The sequence below is a fragment of the Diadema antillarum genome, unplaced genomic scaffold, assembly GCF_040938485.1.
Source record: "Diadema antillarum isolate AM-2024a unplaced genomic scaffold, OU_Dant_1.0 seq00000597_RagTag, whole genome shotgun sequence".
NCBI classification, from domain to species: domain Eukaryota; kingdom Metazoa; phylum Echinodermata; class Echinoidea; order Diadematoida; family Diadematidae; genus Diadema; species Diadema antillarum.
Genome location: NW_027271528.1, coordinates 708,814 through 731,971, shown reverse-complemented (window position 1 = coordinate 731,971; position 23,158 = coordinate 708,814).

Here is a 23,158-nt window from a genome sequence, read left to right as displayed (position 1 = left end):
TAAAATATCAGATTTTGAGATAAAAAGATCTGGATTTCATTCAAATCAAATGAATGCTGCACCCTGGTATTTCGTGATACTCAAACCACAAAAGTTTTAAACACTGCTTTCAAGAAGAAAATTCTCGTCGGAGAAACCGTATTCTACCTCCTACCTATAGAGCTCTTCTTCAATGTTTTGCACATGAGTAAAAGTGCTGCCATAACATTTACTACTCTTCTCGTATTGTGTCTTTCTGGTTGGAATACAATATTTCTGCATAAAAGGATAGATGGATAGATTAAAAAAGTTAGACAGATAGACAGGTCACATACAGAGAGGCGTTGGCAGAATGAATGATTTAGTGACGGTTAAATTATTCATCGCCTCCGTTTTACACTCTCTTTCGAAGATAGTGATGTAGTATCAACCGCGCGGTCAGTAGAAAGCTACCTCAAACAGACAAGAAGGTCATGATTTGCTTGACAATTTGCCTGTGCATAACAAAAGATATAAAATGGAAACTTGTGCATAAAAACATAATTATTTGGAACAGCTTGTGTATCATTATTATCTATTATGTGTCTAGTTTGTTTTACATCATCCGCGTTGCCTGCGTTTTAAAAATAGAAAATCCGCAAAAGGTTGTACTATGTATATGTATATAATAGATAGGCCTATGTATAAAAAGAGAGGGAAATAAAAGTGGACTGCGCATCTGATTATAAATGTGATTATGACGGTGTTGACCACGTAATGAAAGATGCGCGCCTTTAAAATCAGCCTCATTACAACCATTACACATCGGAGTTGTCGCTACGAAACTGCGGCGACACCGCCTGTAATTGTGACGCTACTATTCTACGTCACCAAAGAAATTAATGAAAAAACCTGAGGGGAAAAAGGAAAGAGACGAGGACAAGAATTAAAAAAAATGGAACCTGACATTTTCGACACCACGTAGCACAGCAGCTCACCGCATTCATATCGTCCATCGGTATTATGTCCTGTATCTATTTTATTTGCCGTCTTTTGTACTGCCGCGACGAGTCGACACCTCTCTACACACCCTTGCAGATGGCTCTATCGGTTCTTGTTTGAAGTCTGCAAGTCTACGCTCTAAACGGTTTTAATATCTGCCCTTACAAACAAGGAAGCAGAGTTCTTTTTTTTTATTCGGTTCGGTTGTCTGTGGTGTTGTATCGATTCAAAAGGGAGGCAAGAACAAAGTTGTGTTCCCACGGAAATACGCTCGGCGGAGGCGCTGGATGCGTCTTTCAATGAGAGGCAAGGTGACAACTATTTCTAAGTGGTGTCATAGAAACTCGGCTCTCTACCCGCGCAAAAGGCGAAAGATAAAGCTTAGAGCGTTTCCCATGAGATTTTTCACCATGAATTTGTTATATTACACTCTCTGAAAATTTAATTTCAGAGTATACCAAAATCTCCTGCTTGTCTTTTCTCCGCCGACAATTAATGCATATCTGCCTCTTCCTTACATTTTGTCCCCTGTCAAGTTGCTAGTTCGTATTCAAAGAAAACAGTGTTGCGCTTGTTCTGTTTCATCCAGGAAGCTTGCAGTAGTGGGCGAGAGAGGAAGAGAAGAGGGGGAAGAAATTATAGGGGGTGAAAAACTGCCGAGCACTGACCGACGTTCGGACTGATCGCTCGGCTGATGAGCCGGGCTCGCTTTGACCACTGCCGCTCCTTCTCTCTCTCCTCTCCCGCATCCCTACGAGCACCACCACCACCACCGGAGACCCCCCAAGGCATTTTGACGCTCTTTAGTGAATTAGCTCTCCTAGCACCATCTCGCCTACTTCTTCACCTCTGTCTTCTCGCTTGAGGAATGCCGACCCGTCTCGCCACCGACATATTCGACGACTTCTCGCCTTCTCTCCGGCGGCCGGAGCTCGCCGAAGCCTCCAATGTTGCAATTTTATCTCCCGCGGATCCTTCGAAATAATAATGTTGCTCGGGCTCATATTTGTTAAATGGTCGCAAGGGCCAATGGTGTGATAGTGTTTACCGCGCTCTATCTTTCGGGAGAGAGCAAAATTGCCCCGGGGCAGACAATCTGCTCCGTGAACCATTACAAAATAACCAAAGGGAAATATGAGAGAGAAAATATGAGAGCCAGATATTATTAGGAGCCGCCATTTACCAGGTTTCTCATGAAGAGAAACTTTTCGTACCGTGGAGGATACTTCGCGAACGGCCATCAGAAGAAACCGAGGTTCAATTTGGAAATGACTTCGTTAAACCGACGTAACGCAGCGCTGCAGAGCAACCCAGCGATGTTATTAAGACGGACCTCTTTCACGAATGAAGAGAGACTGAAAATAGATCGGATCTTTCCCGCTTCTCGTCTCTGATCTTCTTTTCATCCTTTTTGCATAATTAGAAAATGTGCCGCCCAAAAAGTGTGGAACACATGCTGCTAATCTAAGATGAACCTTTGGGTTGTTATTTTTTTTTCATTACAGGTACATAAGACATTGTTGCGACATACAATAGAGTAACACGTCATTCCGGTATGATTAGGAATTGTAACTGATGTCTTATTATTTGTTTATAATCCAACATTTCAAGTTTGTTTATTTTGTCATTATAACATTATTGAATTTTTATAGATATGAATCTGCAATTTAAATACAAACACGATCATATTACTCTGACTGATTTCCTTAGCAGTGAACGCCTAGCTTCCCGATTTCGGCATTAACTGCCGCCCGATAGGTTAGATGTAATCAATTGTACACATCATTCAAATTTGATCGCCATCTGTTGCAGACAAGTAGGTATGGACTTATTTTTCAGGGGGTGGGTAGAGGTATAAGTCTGAAAGAGAACGCTTAAAATCCTCAGTCGAAAGGAAAATGAATAATTGTGGAAATGACTCGTACAGAATATAATGGCGGATCTTCCGATTACGAGGGAAAGGTATAAAAAGAAAAATCATAAAGGAGAGACAGGAGATGTTGAAGTGGGGCAGCCCAAATTTGACCTAGAACTCCCCTCGTGTAGTCGAGTTTGATGGGGGCGGGTTTACGGCGTTTGCCGCGGGATGTCTCACCCAGACACGTAAGCCCCCTTTTATTTCTGTTGATGATTATCAAACAAGCTCAATTGTTGAATATGTGACTAATCTCAACGTTGGTTCTTCTTGCTCTCTGAAGTACAACCATGTCAGGTGTGCGCAGAAACTGATGTAAATTCCTCTCTTCAAATAAGACATCTTAAGCTGAACATTTCAAAACAAACATTAAAAAAATGACTTATACTCGGTGGTAACTAAAACCATTCATTGAAAATAGATCTAGATCGCTTCATTCAAGAGTGTACTTTGTGATTTTACTTCGAAGGATATTGTTCAGAATGGGAATAAAACCTTTATTTAGAAACAAGAAAGGTTATGCAGCTACTCGTATACAAATTTACAAATTGTCTTTGCGTGGGCCCCTCTTTTCCAGTAGAAAAATTGTTTTGAACATTAGTTTCACATGTATATGTATATGTATATATGCATATATTGTTGTGATACATTGTACTTTTTATTCTCTTGAACTTGTATCAACAAAGATGTGCTATAGGAAATAAAATCTCATTTGAATTTAATTGTGAATTTTGAGAGATATCATTTTGGATCAAGTAACACCCATCCGTTGTCAACGGCAGATGTCATTGGAAACTTGAAAAGTCAAAAGTAGTTCCATGTTAAACGTGTTAAAGATGACATATTTGCAATACGGGTATTTTAGCCATCTCCGTTTCTATTTACGAAGGCGAGGTACATCATTTCTTCAAAGGAAATGCAAAGTTCTTAAAAGTTGTCAAGTTTTGAAAACTAAATACGATGTTCGCTCATTTCACCCAAGTGGAACTCAATGCAAGTACCCATACAAAATAAGCTCTGTCACGATACATGAAATTCCTTCAAAATAATGCTTAGTTGTCTAATAAGAACATCGTCAAATATCCGCTCAGACTACCAATAATTAATAAGGACACACATATACACACAATTAAACACATTTATAAACACAGAATATCATTAACATCCAAAATGGCTAATGCTGTGTAAAGGCTTGTAGGCATGTTTGTGTAATGTATAAAGCCCACTTCTGCTTTTAAAAACAATACCCTTAAATACAAACTTACGAAGAAAAAAAATAAAAACGACAACAACGCTACGTTTATGTGAGAATTGATTTTTGAATATGATTTTTATTTTGTATGTACTTGTATTTGTTTACAGGGCCCTCTGGAAAACAGTACTCGATTACTGACGGGGCCATACTGTATAAATGAAACGAGATATATAGATAGATGAATGAATGAATAAATAAATAAATAAATAAATGAATATATATATAAATAAACAAACAACAATTCCTTCGTCTGTAACTTCCGCTGTCTCTTTTCTCTATCTCAACTTAAGCTTTAAAAAGATGCGAGATTTGAGGGGAATCATTGTAAAGAATAGAACCTACATATTTATTTTGCTGTTCTCTGTGTGTCATCATTTGTGTTACTATTAACATCATCTTATTGATTTGGTCACGATTCTTTAGATGATTGTTTTCATCAAAACATAACATTGCTTATAATTTTCATGTCATTCTTCCCCTTCTTTTTGCGGTGATTCAATTATCATTTTTATTGTTGCCATCATTATTACCAATGTTATCATCTTCGTTATCACCATCATTGTAGCTGTTGTTAGTATACAATAATATTGTAATAATAGTTTAAAGGTAAGATTGCTGGTATAGCTGTGGTTTTTCAAACATGTCAGAAAATTTAATGGTAGTAATATTCATAGCAATATGACAGTAATAGTTGATAATAATTGTAGGAACACTGTGTACAATAGAACACACCTCATTCTACGTCGGCCGATGTCTGACGCCAAACTACTAACGCCGTGCACCACCATCACCAAACGAGCTCTATGCATGTGATGACAAAACGACGACGGAAAACAGAGCTATACAATTCCTAGCAGCTTCGTCCTTTAATAGACCGTCATCGTATTGGGCTGGGCGAGCTGCTATGACCCAGACACCGGGGCTACTGACGGGTCCCAGCGGTGCATACTTCAGGTGTTTCGTTGTTTAGAAAACCGGAAAATGAGTGGCCTTCTCCAGCATGTGAGTTTAATCAAGGCTTAACGGCAAAGGTCAGACTGCATCCGACACTTCGGCACCGGCTCAATGTCGTGCAGCGATCCACTGGAGAAGGGTTGAGTCTCTCACATCCAGAGCAAACCTGCACAGAGCGGTCATCTGAGGAAGATAGTGAAAGGCTTATGTAGGGTGGGATTCATGGATATCGGGAAAAGGTAGATGGACACCTTAATCTAGATCTTTGTTTGTTTTCGTCTTCTATTTTTGTTTTGTTTCGTTTTATTCTATTTTTTTGGTGTTTTTTGTGTAAGATAAGATCTGTGCCCATGACAAAAGATTCTTTTATTTCTCCCTGATCAAATCACGGAAGCTTTGTACGTTAAAAGACATCAGATGTTTTCTTCCTTGTTGTCTTTTATTTTCTGTTTTAAGACTCTTCTGAAGAGTCACAAAAGTAAAAGCATTTCCACATGACAATGTATGAACTTGTTGTATGAAATAACCAAACAAAACCAAAACGAAATACATACCTAAGAACCGTACAATTGACAAGTTTAAAGTTGCTATTTCGCGAAACTCATATCAGTATCAGAATAAGGAACATTGGGTTTGTTTTAGGGTTCGAAGGTACATTACTTCTTCAGATCTAATCACTAGCGCGTTCAATTTCTCAAAGGTAAGGACAAAATCCTATTAGGCCTATGTTTGATGGCATTTTTTCTTTTAGTTCCATTTATCAAGCTGATTGCTTCTACATAAGAAAAACTCTAGTTTGTGATGATGGACAAACGAATGCAAAACCACCCCCCCCCCCGCCTAAAAAATAAAATGGCTCGATTTTGGGACCCTTCTGTTCTTGTTATGTATTAATCATTCAACTAGCTCCAAACTTGGAATTCGTAATTTATGCTGATGATACAACATCATTTTATCCCCAGTCTGACACTCGAACTCTACAAGAAAACATAGAATGTCAATTTAATTAAGTCACAACATGTTTCAAACTAAATAGATTTTTCAATCAATTTTGATACGAACATGTGTTGTCCCATACACAAGATCAACTGACAAGACTGATATGAGTGACAGACTAATAATTCTTACTCTAACTACAAATTTGCTTAGCATCTGACTAGACAATTTTATGGGTATATGTACGTTGATAAACATCTATAATGGAACATACATGTTTAGCCTGTAAATACACATAATAAAGTTTAAAGATGTATTGGTCTTCGAGACAAACTTGGATATCATTTACCATTGTCTTCTCTTCTTACTTTGAACCTTGTTTTAATATTTCCATAATCTTACGTACTGTATACCAATAATTTTATTTAGGGTAACTGCAATCAGTGTACTATAAGATGAATACATTACTGAAAATATACAGAGGAACCACATATGTACAGAAAGTTACTTCTTGATTACTCACCACAGCTACCTAAAAGATTGCGTATTTTCAAAATTCATGACTGTTATCTACTTTATACTTTAAAACTTGTGTTCTTTTACTCCATAGAATTGTTAACCTACGAATTTATCACAGATGTTTGGCAGCATATAACATAGGAATGTTTACTACTACAATACTTACACATGTAGTAATTTTCATCTATTCAAATGTAATTCGGTGTATACAAAAGATCTGTTCGTTTTAGCTCTCCCATTGTTTGGAAGATCATACAATACATGCACAAATTTCAGGTTGTTCAAAAAACTGTCAGATATTCTCTATTGATTAAATACTGCTTATTTAATCTTCTCACCATCTCCTCTGTAAGTGGTTAATTTGATGTGTTTTCTTTGTGTGTGTGTGTGTGTGTGTGTGTGTGTGTGTGATTGTAATTTGATAATTTTGTCTATACGTATGGTAATGTCTATTCGTATGGTAATGTCTAATCAAGAGGATTTTTTTTCCCACAAGGTCTCTGAGCCTTTTTCTAAGTTCTCTGTTCATTTTACATAGATTTGTAAAAAACCTATCTTCTGATTGTTGGATAATGATGACAGAATATTGAGTATGCTTTGAAATAATTGTATAATCTTGATTTGAAATAGAAATGAATAAACGAAAAGAAACGAAAAAAAAACAAAAGGACGCAGCTCACAAAATATCTGTGTATTTCTTGTTGATCCTTTTGTTTGAAAAAAATCTGCCGTATTTCTTGTTGAACCTTTTGTTTTAAGAATCTGCTCTTAATTTTATTTGAAGAGATTCATTCCAAAGGGATATCAAATCGATTTCTATGGGTTTTGGATGAAACATTCAGGACTTGAACTGTAACATAGGAGGCTTGGAAGATGGAATACCATGGTAAAGCAACGCTCATTGTTTGCGTGACTAAAACACCAAGGTTCGATTGATATTAGTTATCTTAACTTGGTATTAGTTTTTTTGGTTTAAAAAGACGGTTTAACAGGCAATTATCAATAATACTGAACGTGAGTACTTTTCTGTATAGACAATGAAGAACATCATAAGAAAAACATCTTTAATGATATCAGAAATTAACTTTACTTACAGAACTTTCAAAGCTGTAAAATTAGACCCGACATCTGAGGATTAAAAAAAAGAGTAAAACAAAGCACACGCGAACTGTTTAAGATGATAAAAATGAATAATAGATGTTGGGATTTCCCAATCAGTTGTACAGGACATTGTTTCATCATCAAATTCAGAATGTGCTTACACTGTTGCTATAATTATGCTCCGGATTTCTATGGCTTTCATGACAACCACATGTTGGTATACCCAGAAACACACACACACACACACACACACACATACACACATACACACATGTAAGTTAAGGGTAGCATGTTTCAGAATCAAAATAGTATTATGCGTTTCTTAAGGTAATGATTGTGTGATGACGAAGTTGCCTTCAAAAGATACTTACATATCTTGATTATTAAATGCCGCTAGATATTCTCCAGTTCGGATATGATTCTTGGTAATAGCTATCACCTGAGCTAAATCATTGATAATCAACGTTTTCAAGGGGTAAAGTCATCGAAATCATAAGACCTTAAAGTCGTAATGACAGAGTCGCTTTAAACACGTTTTATGACAAGAGCTGGGGGACAATCAACGGAAAGTCATACCTATATCATTTGGGCTGATCTGTTTATACTTTGTTTACGCAGACACGAAGATGAGTTCAGAAGGGGACTCTACAAAGGATGACGTAAGATTCGAATTTTGTCACAATGTCTAGACTTATAATGACGTTCAAAAAAATGAGTGTATCGGGAGGGAAAATTCCCAGAGAATCGTATGTTTTTGTTGTCCATTTGGCATGACGACATTGAAAGGAATTCGGCGATGTCTGTCGTAACCTAATTCGGCTTGCTGAGGGAACTCTATCCTGATTGTTGTCTCCGCGATTTTGACCTAATTATGAACCTAATATTATATTCGTATTCAAGTCTCCCTTTCTCTCCAGCTCTCTTATTCGAAACTGTTTAGTTTAGGGAAATTTAGCAGCCTGATTGTTCCCCTCTGGTGCGGAGCAGCGGTACCTTCGAGACCCCGTTCGGTCCCCGTTTATCCCGCTTTCATTTCCCGAAGACCCAGTTACAGGCCGTGCTGGCTTCCCTGCTCCCGACAAAGAGAACACACTAATCCCGCCAAGTTTCAGGAAGATGTGTATGTAGGTAATGAGGCCAAGTATGCATGAAGTTTGTGACTGTTTTTTTGCTCTTAAACCAGGTGACTCTTTTGAGGAGTTATTGCTATTAGAAATCATTATTTACAAAACAATGTTATTGGTGCCTCCCGAATTGGGACTATGGAGATAGCTGAACGAGGCCCGTCCTCAGTCCAACCATAAATTCAATTTAATCAGAACAGAGGATTACTTTTGCGGTCAACGACTAATGAACGACGTATATCGTTTCTGTGGAGAAACTCGGAATTTGCTCATCACTATGGTGCAAGGGGGAGGGGGAGTTAACCCTCTCTTTTGTTCCATCTATCAAAGTTTAAAAGAATTAAAATGGATATTATATAAAACGTCAAAGAAGTCACGCAAACCAAGACAGATCAGCTGCATAATGCACTGACAAGCACTGGTCACGTTTTGAATTTGTATTTGAAAAAAAAAAGGAGACGGTGTAATATACATAACAGCGAAATGCAAGTTAAGAATTGGAAATGTGAGTCAAGAACATGACGTGAATATCACAGCCGTTTCAAAGTCTGGAGCTAGGGGAAACTCATGTACAGATCCAAATAGAGGAAATTGCTGTAGATTTGCTGCATTATCAAATAACAAAGTAATCTCATTCCATACTACAATCTACTGTCTTTGACTGAGGAAGATAGTTTGTAATCTAGGATATATTTGGATAATCTGTATTGCGTGTAAAGCATAAACCACATACACTTGACTTAAGTTTGCTTAATTCGCTTTTATGCGTATCGCGTGCTTTTCATTGTTTCTTTCAGCTTGTACGTTCAGATTTTCTTCATAAGATTTCCTTTCATCACTGACATTTTGACATGTTAAAGATGATGAAGAACAATATTAAGAAAAGTGTCTTATAAAAAAACTTTTATTAATTTTATTCGAAAGATAAGCAAAGTATAGTAATGAATATTGCCTTTCCGATGTGGCTCTTGAAATATATATTGCAGCCTGATGAAATTGCTACGTCATCAGCCTCTTTTTTAAAGATCATGAATAGAATTGGATGCAGTTATAAAAGAATGTGCTTTGGATTCAAGATTCAGTGGTTTTGATGAAGTAAGTAACTTTGCATTACCCATCTGTACAATGCTTTGCAAAGGAATCTTGGAGACATATATTATACATCTAAATCCATGCACAGTAGAGTTAAAAAAAAAAATAAAGACACTGATGGTTTATGCATGGCGTCGCATGTGGCACTTCATATACACGAAAAGAGGAACAAAATGTTTTCAATCTTAAAATGTAATTTATACTACCTCTACCATGATATCTGACTCTCCGTTTTTGTTTTTGGTTTTGGTTTTTGTGTGCGTGTGGTTTTTTTTTCTTCTTCTAGATTATTGGTTCCCTATGTTGCAAACTGAAATGTACAGGTAATAGTCAAAGGATGGGGTGCTGAACATTTTCTCACATAATCGCCTTCGAACAAACGATATTTCAAAGATGGATCATAAATTTCGACGTCTGTTACACATTTTATAGATTCATGATAGAAACTGTGAATGCCAAAAATGAGTCTCCTGCCACAGATTAATCTTGTAAGTGCAGGCGACATCGCTCCCCGCGAATTCCTTCAACCGTTCGCTAAATTCAATTAACTCGCATCACCACTTCTGGTTCTAAAAGCTAAATTGCCGAACACTGGGGATCTTTGATTTGTGAACCCGGCGACGGCACTTGAAATGGCGATAAATATTGTTGCTCTGAACTTTGAGGGGGTTTGAGTGTACGCAATTTGCTTGTCTTGAACCGTTTTAGCCCTGATGTGTGTGAGCGTGAGTGAGCAGAAAATTTTTAAAGTTAGTATTTCTTGTTAAAATTCATTGTTTAACGCAGATGTACTGATTACTGTACTGATTGTTGGGAAAATGACGATCTCTCTTGGCACAGTTTCCTTTTGTTGATAGTGATCATTTTCAGTCCTAAGGAACATTTTCATACCCATCAGAGGTATCAATAAATGTTACGATATCGTGGTTTAGAATGAGATTTCATTCATTTAATCATGGAGCTACAAGCTCCATGATTTAATCGTTGTGTGTGTGCTCAAATTGATTAATTGACGATTTTGTGAAAGACGTGCAGAAGTGACGAAATTTTTCAGACTGGAGCCTGTTTCATCCTTTTGTATGCAACCGAAAGAACGAAAGATGACTGAAAGATGACTGAATTAGGAAGTGCTTAAAAAAGACTCTTACTAAATAATTTTCCTTTTTACACCCGATAACTTACATTACTTGAGCCTTTGTTTAATTATTCAAAAAATCTTTAAATATTTGGATATTTAGTATTCAATCCACAATATTTCCGACAGTATCCTACAAGAATATGGATAAGAAAAAAAAAACGTTTACGTTTTATAAGATTTGTGATTAAATACGATCAACTAATTTCATCACTGTCAGGTTTATGATTCAAGCAGTTCAGTATCAAACGTTATCGACATAAGATAATAATATAATATGTTTATTTTCTCAATTTATCATTTTACCACCATTAAACTAAATGAAATGTTAATACTTCTCTTAAAGCAAACCTTATCTCCTTCAAAAGCAAAGTTAGAATCTATTTTGTCTCCCCCTCCCCCCCCCCCCAAAAAAAAGAAAAAAAAAAGAAAAAAAGAAGAAGTGGAAATGCTTCCCTTCGGATCTCTCCGAATCATAATGGCGGAAAATAGAGCTTCGACTGATGTAGTGGTTTGGGGAGGAGTGAATGTTCCCTTCTTGCGCGCTGGAAAAATTGTTTTTGAGATCCTATTTCAAGCGGCGGGCTATTACGATGTTGATTGATGGCGGGTTGCAGTGGATCGGACGTTAGCGGCGAGCTGGGCGGTAGGAGAGTGGGCCGCCCGCCCTCGACGCTTCGCGTCCGCCGAGTGTAACGGAGGAGTTTGATTTCATGCTTCGCTGTCACATTCGCGCACCTCTACCCTCCGTTTATCTCCGAACACGATACTGCAATTTCCAGAATATTCTCTCCTTTTTTTTTCTTTCTTTATAACTCAGTGTTTTTCTTGTAAGTATCTTCTTCTCTCCTACCAAGATTAATCTTCATTGCCTAGTTATCACACGTCACTGGCGAGTTGCAAATATTTAAACGAAACATTTCCCCATCTTCTTCCCACCTTCATCGCTGAAGAATAAAGAGGCCTACCATATTGGTCAGTGAAACATATAACCGTAATCAGAATATACAACGCGCCTGCGTAAAGTCATCCTTGTGGAAATGAGTTCAATTTGAAAATCTGCTTTCCTAGGAAAGGTCGTCTGATTTTGAAGGCTTCTGTTTCCTGTACATTTACAATCTCAAAAATAATAGGCCTACTGGGAAACGTATAATAGGGGAGTACGTATAGAGAGGAAGTTACATTATGTACACTTAAGTATTGTCTCAGTGATAAAGTACAAAGTTTTGTGCGAAGAAAAGCAAGATATCTGGCATTTAATAACCCCCCCCCAAAAAAAAAAAAATAATAATAATAATAGTAATATGCGGTGAAACGCCTGGATTGTTTTGTAAATGTGTATAGACATCCTACTGAAAGCAGACCTTGCCCTAAGAATACAAGGTACGTATAAAAAATATGAAATCAATTATATGAAAAAGTATTTTACTTCTCTTGCCAAATGAAGTACAGGGCAATGTTTTGTTTTCCTTTTAGAATATATTGCCAATACAATACAGTATTCCCGATAGATTTGTAATCCATTAGGTAAAGTGTAAACTGTTGACTATTGAGTTTGATATGTTACCCATTCATATGCGCCTTGGAATATACTCACTGTTGTCGATCTTTAACGAATTTAAAAATCTTCTAATCAGTATAAACAATGTTAAGTATTGTTGAATAAAAGAAATGTATTAACAGTTATCATAATAAAATTGTTTCAAGAATAAACCGTCTACAGTTGTGGGTCATTGAGAATAAAAAGTGATATCTCTTTATTTTGGGGGGCCTTATTGCGATTTTTTATTATCATTATGGTCGGAGGTTTTGTGATATAACTGACCAACACATATGTATCAAATGTAATAACTCGAACATTTTTTTAATCACTGCTCCCAGTTGTAAGCAATACCTTTAAGAGAGACAAATGAAGTCTAATAACACATAATACATAGGCCCTATATTCCAATAAAACGAGAGCATAACGACCATTCTGAACTGTAGGTGACATTCGGTTCATCCAAATTAAATGCGATGATTTAAGTATAAGACTTCAGATTAAGTACGTCTTGTGGCGGCACGATGGCCATTAAAGGTTTTTGCCATTGACGTATAGTATCATTTAGATTCATTGGATAAGGAGGAAGTGACACATTTAAATTTATTGATTTTGTTTTGTATCAAATGCAAGTGGATGAACCTTAATTTCTCGGGATGATAATTATGTAACGAATCACAGGAGAAAACGAACAATTAGCCAGTACTATATTCCTCAAAAATATATATACTTTTTCTAATTCATGAAATTCTTCCGTCGAGGTGTTTTCATTGCAACTGATTTCCATATTGCCCTATATCGACGTAAGTAAGCGCTGAATTGATGCATGTTTTTTTTTATCCTACCTGATCCTATTCGAGTATATATGCCCATGAACTTTTTATCATGGCAACTAGTAAAACACGGATCAATTAAGTGCTTATTTCCGTCGATGTAGGGCAATATGTAAATCAGTTGCAAAAGAAAAGATAGATTTGCATTCCAAAATTTCTTCCGGTCATTGCATCTTGGCTCTACGTATGATATCTGATTTCATTTGATAATAATTATGATAGAAATAATAATAATGATAATAGTGGTAGTAGTAGTAGTTGTAGTAGTAGTAATAGTAGTAGTAGTAGTAGTATAGCAATGATAATAATAATAATAATAATAATAATAATAATAATAATAATAATAATAATAATAATAATAATAAAAATGATAATAATAGTAAATGACATTTATCTTGCACAGCTACTACTGTAATATACTCTACTGCGCAATACAAAATGATAATCATGACATGAACAATTCAAACCTAAGTAGCATTATGCAAAAGATAAGTTTTTTTTAACCTGATCTTAAACTCATTAACTGTGGCTGCTTGCCTTAATAACAGGGGGAGTTCCATTTGCATCGTGACGCAGTTCGTTCAAACTTTGCCTGCTTTGTGGCTAGATATTTCAATAGGTGGTAGCTTACCATTTTTTTAAACCATCTTTCTTCTCTCGCCTGGTGATATCACCATTAACCTAAGTTAATGACATGAAATGTGTAAAGTGTGAAAGCATGCATAAGTTGAACGACCAGTTTAGGTGCCATTATTTAAGAAAAAAAATACAAATTAAATTATGATAATTATTGTAAGGGAAAATACGATCGTAGTCTTTCCTTATGGGGATGAATGATTCGATGTCCACTTGGTAGGTGGACCATGAATGGAACGTTATGAATGATTACATTGCTGCACATCCGGAAATCCACACTATGAAGTTGAATGCATAAAGCTGTGGCCATGCATAGTAAACAAACATTGAAAATGAAAACATCAAAAAATGTCACGACAGGGAGATGGAGGCTGGGATAGGAATCAAAGTGAGAGGAGAGGAGATTAAGAGAGAGGAAAAGAAAGAATGAGGGTGGAGAGAAGATGAAGCGGTTGCCTTTGTGATAAAGGGATCTTGGTTGTCTTGTTAAAGACGTGTACCCGTGACAGGACGAGAAAAGGGACACACACAGCTCTCGCTCTCTCCACAGACATGGTAAGAATGTTCGCTAGATTCATCATGGTCCGAACCGTTCGGTGGCACCATTCATCTTACGACCAAACCAGCAGGAAGAGGGGACTCGCCGCCGCTAAACATAATATCAAGCGCCTCAATGAGCCTCCTCCCATAGCTGCCAACGGAACAAGCAGGGAGGCGAAAAACAACAGCAGGAAGAAAACAACAATAAAAGAGGGCGAAAATGCGCGGGAACATTACGACGCTGGAAATTACGGAGAAGGCCGCGCGAAGTCGTCTGCGCACACATCGGTCGGCATTAATCCTTCCTCGTCACTAGAATTATGTGTTTCGATACTGCACCTGTGCCGTTGTCTTATTTTACGCGCTCCTAACGCCATCGGTAATTCCTCGGCGGGCGTTTTAATGGGGGCGGGCAAAATCGACTCTCGCGGTACTGGCGGGTCGGCGGAATTTTGTTTAGGACCTGGACTGGAGGTTTATGACGGCTCGTCGTTGGTGGGCAATCTAGAATAACTGTTTGGCTAAGGATAATGCGGATACAAGGTTGAGAAGTGTCGCGCCGTGGTATTAATATCATTATGCAATCGATAAGATATTACCCAGTTTATTTTACTGTTCACTTCTATGAGGTGACCGGGTGACCAACTAGAAACAAAAAAAAAGGAAAGAAATATGGACGAGCGAGTTCCGCCACATAACTCTCCTTCCTCACATGCCTATGGATTAATTTCATAATGGCTTGTTTATCCTATTTCTTAAGTTGCGAAGACAAGAAAAACAAAACAAAATAATAACAAAAACAACCGTGGGACGCGCCCTGTCTTCAATAGCTATGAATTTGGGCATGAAGGGTAACAATCTAACCTTGCAACGTTGCAGTGATTACCCCTTTTGAGATTGTAAGATGCCGATACGGTATGGAAATTAAAAGAGCCCAACTCAGTTTACATCACATAATCGTCACCCTCTGCGTCCTGACGAGGAGCAGTAAGATAGGCCGACAGAATGAGCCACAGTCTGAACTCTTCCTCTTCGAAGCAAATTTGTGACAACATCGGCAAAAAAAAAAAATGTTTATCTGTAGAGAGGATTATGATAGTCCTTTTCATGAAAACAATTTACTTTTCACTTCGGCGAACCTCGTCTGTGAGAGGCAGGGAAAAACAGGCGAAAATAAATGGTGCTACAAATTGCAGAGACAGGCCAAAGGGGACTCAATGGCGTCCATAAATCACCCACTGAAGCAAACAACGGCGCACATTTTCACATGGCTAACATTGCTGCAACGCATGAGACCCTTGTGGTCAAACGGAGGTTACAAATTCGGCAGCCGGGCACGTACTAAACGCAATCAAAATCCACCCTCGTAATTTGCTGTATGTACATGTGGCATTATTTGAAACACTGTCTGTACTAACAAAACAAATGAACTTATTGAACCACAGTCAGTTTTCCTTAGAAATAGTTTAGCTTTTGGAAGAAATCTTAATACAAAACAGTCCGTTATTTTCTTGATAGTGTGTGGTGGTATCTTGAAACCCATTGTCGGAAAAGGTAAGAAAAGCATGAATTTCTGACATGTCCATAGTTTTCTCGAGGAATATGAGGAAACTTTTATGGACATATCAAAAACAGCTTCTGTTGTCCTCCAGTTACTGACATAATTTTATCAACATTGCTGACGTGACGAAAATAAACTAGAATGCTCTCTTAATAATTCATTTTTGAAGTGATTTCTGTGGAAAATGACAATCAACAGGAACCGTTATATATTGGCAGTTATACCAACGGTTGATAATGAATAATAATGTCTACATTTATTACGATAATAATCTATACTTATAATGATAGAAACTATATAATTTTTTATTGATTCAAAGCAGAAATGATACCCGAAACATTTAAGTAGCGCAGATGGAAATTAATGATGTTAATGACAGTATTTATACTTCTATGAAAGAATTTCACAACATTCCCAGGAAATTTTACTTTACGCGCGCACACACGTAATTACGAGACGCCTTTATCACTAACATTGTAGGCTCCTACATTATATGAAGTATATCAGCGAAAGGCGATGTGAACTTTTTGCCTCTTATGAGTCAAATCTTTTGACTTTGAACATAAGAATTGAGAAGGTTTTGTATACACTCAAATTAGCCTCATAGAATTTTTACAATCATTTGAAAAGTCGTAAGTAGTTACAGACGGGATGTCTTACCCTGCAAAGAGAAGGTTAAGACAATCGATTCTACCTCTGCTTGTTATAAGACTGTACAAGACACGTAGGCCTAATTCCTTCAATTTACGACATACGTAATTTAGTCGCGACGTATTGGGATCCTTTCTTGCTGTGAACATATCAGGACTTACGTGTATGTCTCTCATTAGTGAAGGACAACTCTATTACGCTGTCATCTGACACAAAGGGGAAGAATAGAATAAAAGCAGCGATCATGTAAAATTAAAAACCTATGGTCACAACAAAGGCAGAGAGAAAAGCTTTATATGCGCTGAAAATCGACTAGGAAAAAAAGAAGAAATAAATTATATTTCAAATTTACGAGAATAACCCTCAATTACCTATATCCACTGTCACTTTTTCCCCCTCTCTATCTGAATTTGAAAATCACATTGCAAAAAAAAAGCAGGAAACAATTTTCCGTTCATTAATTCCGGTCTCTGGAGTGTAGCGGTTCGTTACAGTGGCGACGGTAGGGCGTGCGCCGACAGAACCGGACCGAAGAGGGGGTGGTAACCGGTCTTTGAATAGAAGGAGGTGACCCAAAATGTTTCTATTGTTGTAGTTTCTTTTCCTAGAGAGGAAAAAAAACTCCACACTAAACAAAACATCTATTAATGTGATTAGAGTTGACGTATTGCAACATTTTGCCAAAAAGGTTTAACATTTAGTGACTTTGCTGAATTTCTTTCACGACAGTGTTTGGATGTTCAGTCTCTACACCTTTCATTATTTATGTACATGCAATGAATGAAAACGAATCCACCCATGCCGTAATCATTAGAGTGTGCAGGTGTTTTAAGCTTGTCACAACTATAAGGAATAAATCAAAACAGAAAATTGTATACATTTCCCTTTGATGTGCATTACTATGCATTTAACAGAGACTGGTCAAATCATGCAGAGTTTGATTATAATTTTTTTTTCTACTTTTCTTGAAGACACGTTTTATGTAAAATATGTTAATTTCATGTTATTCAAATGATTAAAAAAGTTAGTTGTGAATGCTATTTACATGTAAGTAACTTTTTCCTCCCAGTATAAAGCGCAGGCAAAAATTGCAGCCATTTTCTGGCTTAAAATACGACCAACGTACTTGTGGATTGCACACACACCTGTATTTTCAAATTTTGTGTTTGAATTCTCTTTTCAAAATGTCCATAGAAACTTTTGATTGCAAATGCCTCACAGCGCTTTTGAATGATTACAGATTTGAGGTGTTGTTATATCACCTACCAATGAAATAACATTCAAGGCCATGAATGTTTTGGTGTCTCACCATTTGAGTTGTGATATTCGTTTTTCTTTGGAATTTTGTTCACATAAGTGCGATGAACTAATCCTTCAATGCCAAATTATGAAAGTTTTATCATGTATGTACCTTTCATTACAAACTGTATAATATGTGTTAAGAATGATTTATACGGTACTAAGTTAATGATAGAATTGAGGATGAAGAATATTTTTAAGCAGGACTCTTTGTGATTTGAAAATTTGAATTTTAAGCATTTTCTAAACTTTACCCAACAAGACAAATATCCATTGTCCTTTTTTAAATGCGCCAAGGAGATTTACAGAAAGAAAGAAAAAAAAAACCCAACAACAACAACAATAAATTGAACGATATGAACAATTTTTCCTCCGAGAAAGTGTAAACAGGCATTAACGTCGGTTTACGGAAACAATAATCCTCAATAATATCTGTGCAGGGAATTAATGTATTCATCTGGCAAAACGTAAAAATAAACATAGTTATGATATGAAATGAGTAACTGGATAAAGGATAAATGACAATATTACGTACTTTGGGCCTGGAGGTGAGGCTAAGTCACTTGGGTCAAATGGCATATTTCGTCAGAGTTGGCGATGTCAATAATTTGTTGATAGCTCGCTAAAATCGTGTCATGTACTTGTAGAAAAGGTCACCTTTGACCTTTAGTCTAGATATCTTTGTATCTACTCTAGATTTCAGAGCGCGTAGTGGCTGGGTCGTGAATCTGCTTGGCTTCTTCGAAGAGGCCACCTATGGAGTGCTCCGAATTATGAGTAAACCCCCACCTCTACTTCCCCACCCCCGTCCCCGATCCTCATTCTCAAATTGCATACATATCTCTCTGGTACCCACCTCTCCTATACCCTAAGCTAGAAATACGACCCCTACCCATACAACAATGAAAGAACAAAGAATCTCTTGGCGGTTTGGTCAAATGCCAGCTGCAGACGTGGTGTCGGACGAAGCCCAACTCCCTAAACACATGATGATTTGATGGACCTGTGCCATATGCAACCATGATACTGAAATAGTCATTTTGGCAAAGGTATCTTTAGATCTGGTTTTGTTTTGTTTTTTGCTTTTTTCACTCTCAATGCAAAACTTTAAAGAACAAACGTCAGCTGATCGTAAAATAAATGTTGAAATCATTTAATGGTTAATGACATTTTGTACATACACATAATCATTTTCATATGCAATGTGTTTTACGCTACAAAGCTGAAGACAAATTGTTCTTGAGATTATACCTTTTTACATTCATAATCTAATAATGTGATATATTCAGTGGTCGATTAGAAATTAAAGTGAAAGCACTTAGCACAGTACCATTCCTTTTTGGAGACGATATTTATCTTACCATCTTAATTTTTCTTAAATGAAAAGATAGGCAATCCTGAAGGCTCCAATAGTGAATGCATCTACAAAAGTGTGATAATAATCTCGTACTTCATATTTGCGATTGATATCGAAAGGAATTTAGCAGCCTTGGAACTTGACAAGACCCTAGAATAGTTTGGCTTTTGCTAGGTTTTTCTTATTTCTATTTTTTTTCTCGTCTCTGATAGAGAACCAAAAAGCTGATATATCATGCCATTTGTATTTGCAGTGGTAATGATTTTCTTTTGCTAGGAGAAAATCAAAATTGAAAATTCACTTAGATTCTATGTCTAGATACACATGATGGTTTTGATACCTGATTTCTAAGTTCATCTTTGTTCGATTTGCTTGCATGTCTTGGTTTCGGTGATTTTTTTTTTACACAATTGTAACCTTTTTTTGTTGTTGTTGTTCTTCGTTTCAATCGGGTAAGTTTAGTGATCTAATGCTATTACATTTAGTCCTATAGTGAGCTTCAATATAGATATCAATGAATTATGATATGAATATACTGTATTGTATTGTTACAAAATTTCAATACCACCATTTGTTTGTTTTTTTAACATTTCTGTCATTGCTAAAACATATTTGTTTATGTTTGCATGTGTATACTTGCTTCACGACGATTTGATCGTTTTAAGAGCGCTTTATGGAACATGACGATAACAATGACAACGTTCATAATAAGTTTTGGAAGTGGTAATGGAAGATGAGACAAAAAAGTTGTGAAACACCTTTGCTGCAGATAGAACAAATCGAACAAAATACCGACTTTCTGCATGTGCGTATAGCATATAGGTAAAAGGTCCAGATGAGAATTGTTGGTAAAGGGCGTGGCGCATCACTCAGCGTTCTAACCACCCGAGGGTCCGGGCAGGGCAACAACTTGTTTGTCGTGGCCTCCCGTCGAGCGTAATCCCCCTCACTTCGTGGCGTATCCCGCCGCCGTCGCAAGAGACTTGAGTCTCGTCCGCCGTGACGCACCGGTATTAAAGATCGTCTCTCGTCTTTTTTTGGAGTTCGTTCACACCGGCGACGAGGAGTCAAATGAATCAAAAAAGTGTCACCTGCGTGACGTAATACCACCAGGGTATCGATCGTCTCGGCTTAGGATCGTTCGCACTGACTGATGACGAGCAGGAAAGTGTCAGTGAGGTTCTGCCAGTGTGACGCAAGATTGGCGCATTCACTTTCGTCATCAAGTTACGATGTACATTTTTGTTATACAAATGGAACGTCAGATAATAAATCACTACATTTTTACAGAAATGAGGAATTTGTATCTACTTAGAAAAGTAATTGCAGCAGTTTTTGTTAAAAAATGAATCAGTTTGGACAAAACGTTGTTTTTTATCTCAATTATGTTAATTTGCTAGGGACAGGTCATTATGTCGATAATGCTTGTTTGTTGAATAGACGATTTATGTAACTATAATGTATTGATGAATATATTTATACACTCGTGTTTACTAAAATGTATTGATTTATTTTCGATGTAAAGTAGAGATATTAATAAATTCCATATGGAAAGGAAAATATGAAAAAAGTCGCGACCATAGCACAGGCGTGATTGATAGTCCCAGGTAAACATCACATATGAGATCCTTAGTGCCGGAGGTTGCAAAGAAAGAGGTAAAAACGACAGAGGTACATGTACAATTGCTATAGGCCCTTTAGGTTAAAGTGACAAAGTATAAAACGAGGGAGATAAAGTAGGGGTAAAATGTTGGAGGCAAAGGATTATAGGATACTGATTATAAATTCAGTACCGGAATATATCACAACCAATTACCATGCAGTATATGGAGATCATTTGTCAATCAGATGCAAACCATCATTGCTAATGGCTCTTAATCCTGGTTGACGTTGACTTTTCTTAATTACTAAGATAAGAATGAACAATGCTACCGTTACATGAGATAAATATAGATTAATCTGATGTATTGATAACACTGAGAAGACACACCACTTGACAAGTGTATTGCTTAAAGGGATAGTACAGTATTGGTGGAGATGAGAATTGGGCTTTTAACTTTTTGCGAGATACCAGGAAAACACTTATGAAATAGCACAGAGAACAACATTTTAAGAGGAATTCAAAGTTTATTTGATGTAAATCGGGTTTGGAATGACTGAAACATCCAAAAACAAAGTAAAACAAAGCGATCGTCATAAAGTGTGGGTCCAACACTTATTAGAATCGCTCTGTTTTGGATATCTCAGCCATTTCAAAACCAATTTTCATCAAATAAACATTGATTTCATCATGGAATTACATGCTCTTTCATATTTCATAAGAGGTTTCCCATTATCTCACCAAAAAAAAAATGTTAGAAACCTGAAATTAGGTCTCAACCAAAACTATACGATCCCTTTAATTTACTTGTGCCTATTTAAGCTTTGAATCACAAACAACATTCATTAAATTCATTTGATTTTAAATCATCAAATTAATTTCTGATCTTATACCAATTTCAATATGAAAGCAAGTCTTAAATACTGAAACTCTAAAACAAAAACAAAAACCATTTACATTAAAAAAAAGTTATCAGGAACATAAATCTTTAGTGACATTTTCTGTTAAAGATAATACAATGCTAAGACGCATTCAAAGCTTATTTGATGAAACCCTTTTTGAAATGGCTTAGATATCCAAAAGACAATGCAAAACAACGTGGTCCTAATAAAACGTGGGTCCAAACTTTTATTAGGACCCCTTTGTTTCTGGATATATTTCAGCCATTTGAAAAACGATTTTCGTCAAACTTTGAAATTCCTCTGAGAATTGTATGCTCTTTAATATCTTATAAGAGGATTCTCATCATCTCACAAAAAGTTGGAAAACTGAAGCGCCATCTCAACCGAAAACTATACTATCTCTTTAAGATTCAAATCTAGGAACTCAATTCAAACTGCCATGGAAACATGATTGAGAAAAATCGAGAAACGGCGTGATTCATAGCTTTCCTTAATTGTCTTTAATTTTTGGAGAGAATTAAGCAGTTACGATGATTAACTGCCTTTATTGAATGATACAAATAAACACACACAAAACACACAAACACACTCACACAAGCACGCTCACACACAGTGTATACCGAATGCCTTTTGTCATGACACGTTTTAGGCATTTAATCAGAATAATTATCTTTCTGATGGTATCCTGGAAATTACATCGTTTACTGAAACTGTACAACGATTATAAACTCAAATGACAACATAGCTGATTTTGTTTTTCTAGATTTGTTTATCTTAGTATTGAATTTATTTCACTTGATTTGGAAGTCCGTATCTACCGGATGTATCTACAAAACTCTATCAGCTAAAGCCACAGCAAAGTGCATCCTCTTGTAGCGTGGCGTCCAACGTCATGTGACTAAAACAGTTAGGGTGTGGCGATAAGCCTTACAAGGGGAAAAACAATTCAGTGGTGACGGTGGTAGCAATACAGATCCGATTACTTATCGATGAATCGATCTCTATGAAAGCGACACGGGTGAGATTACACCAGGCGTGGCGCGATTACTACACATGCTACGATATCGACTGATGCTTCGTATCAATTCATAATGGTTGATATTGAGCTAGCCAGGGATCGCATCAACAAACCACCCATCAAGAATATCCATTCTCAGAGGGCAGTCCCTGGGGACTTTAGTGGCGTAGCCATGTAATGATGTGTAACACGATTCGACAAAGCTACACTGTACGATTTACCATAACTGG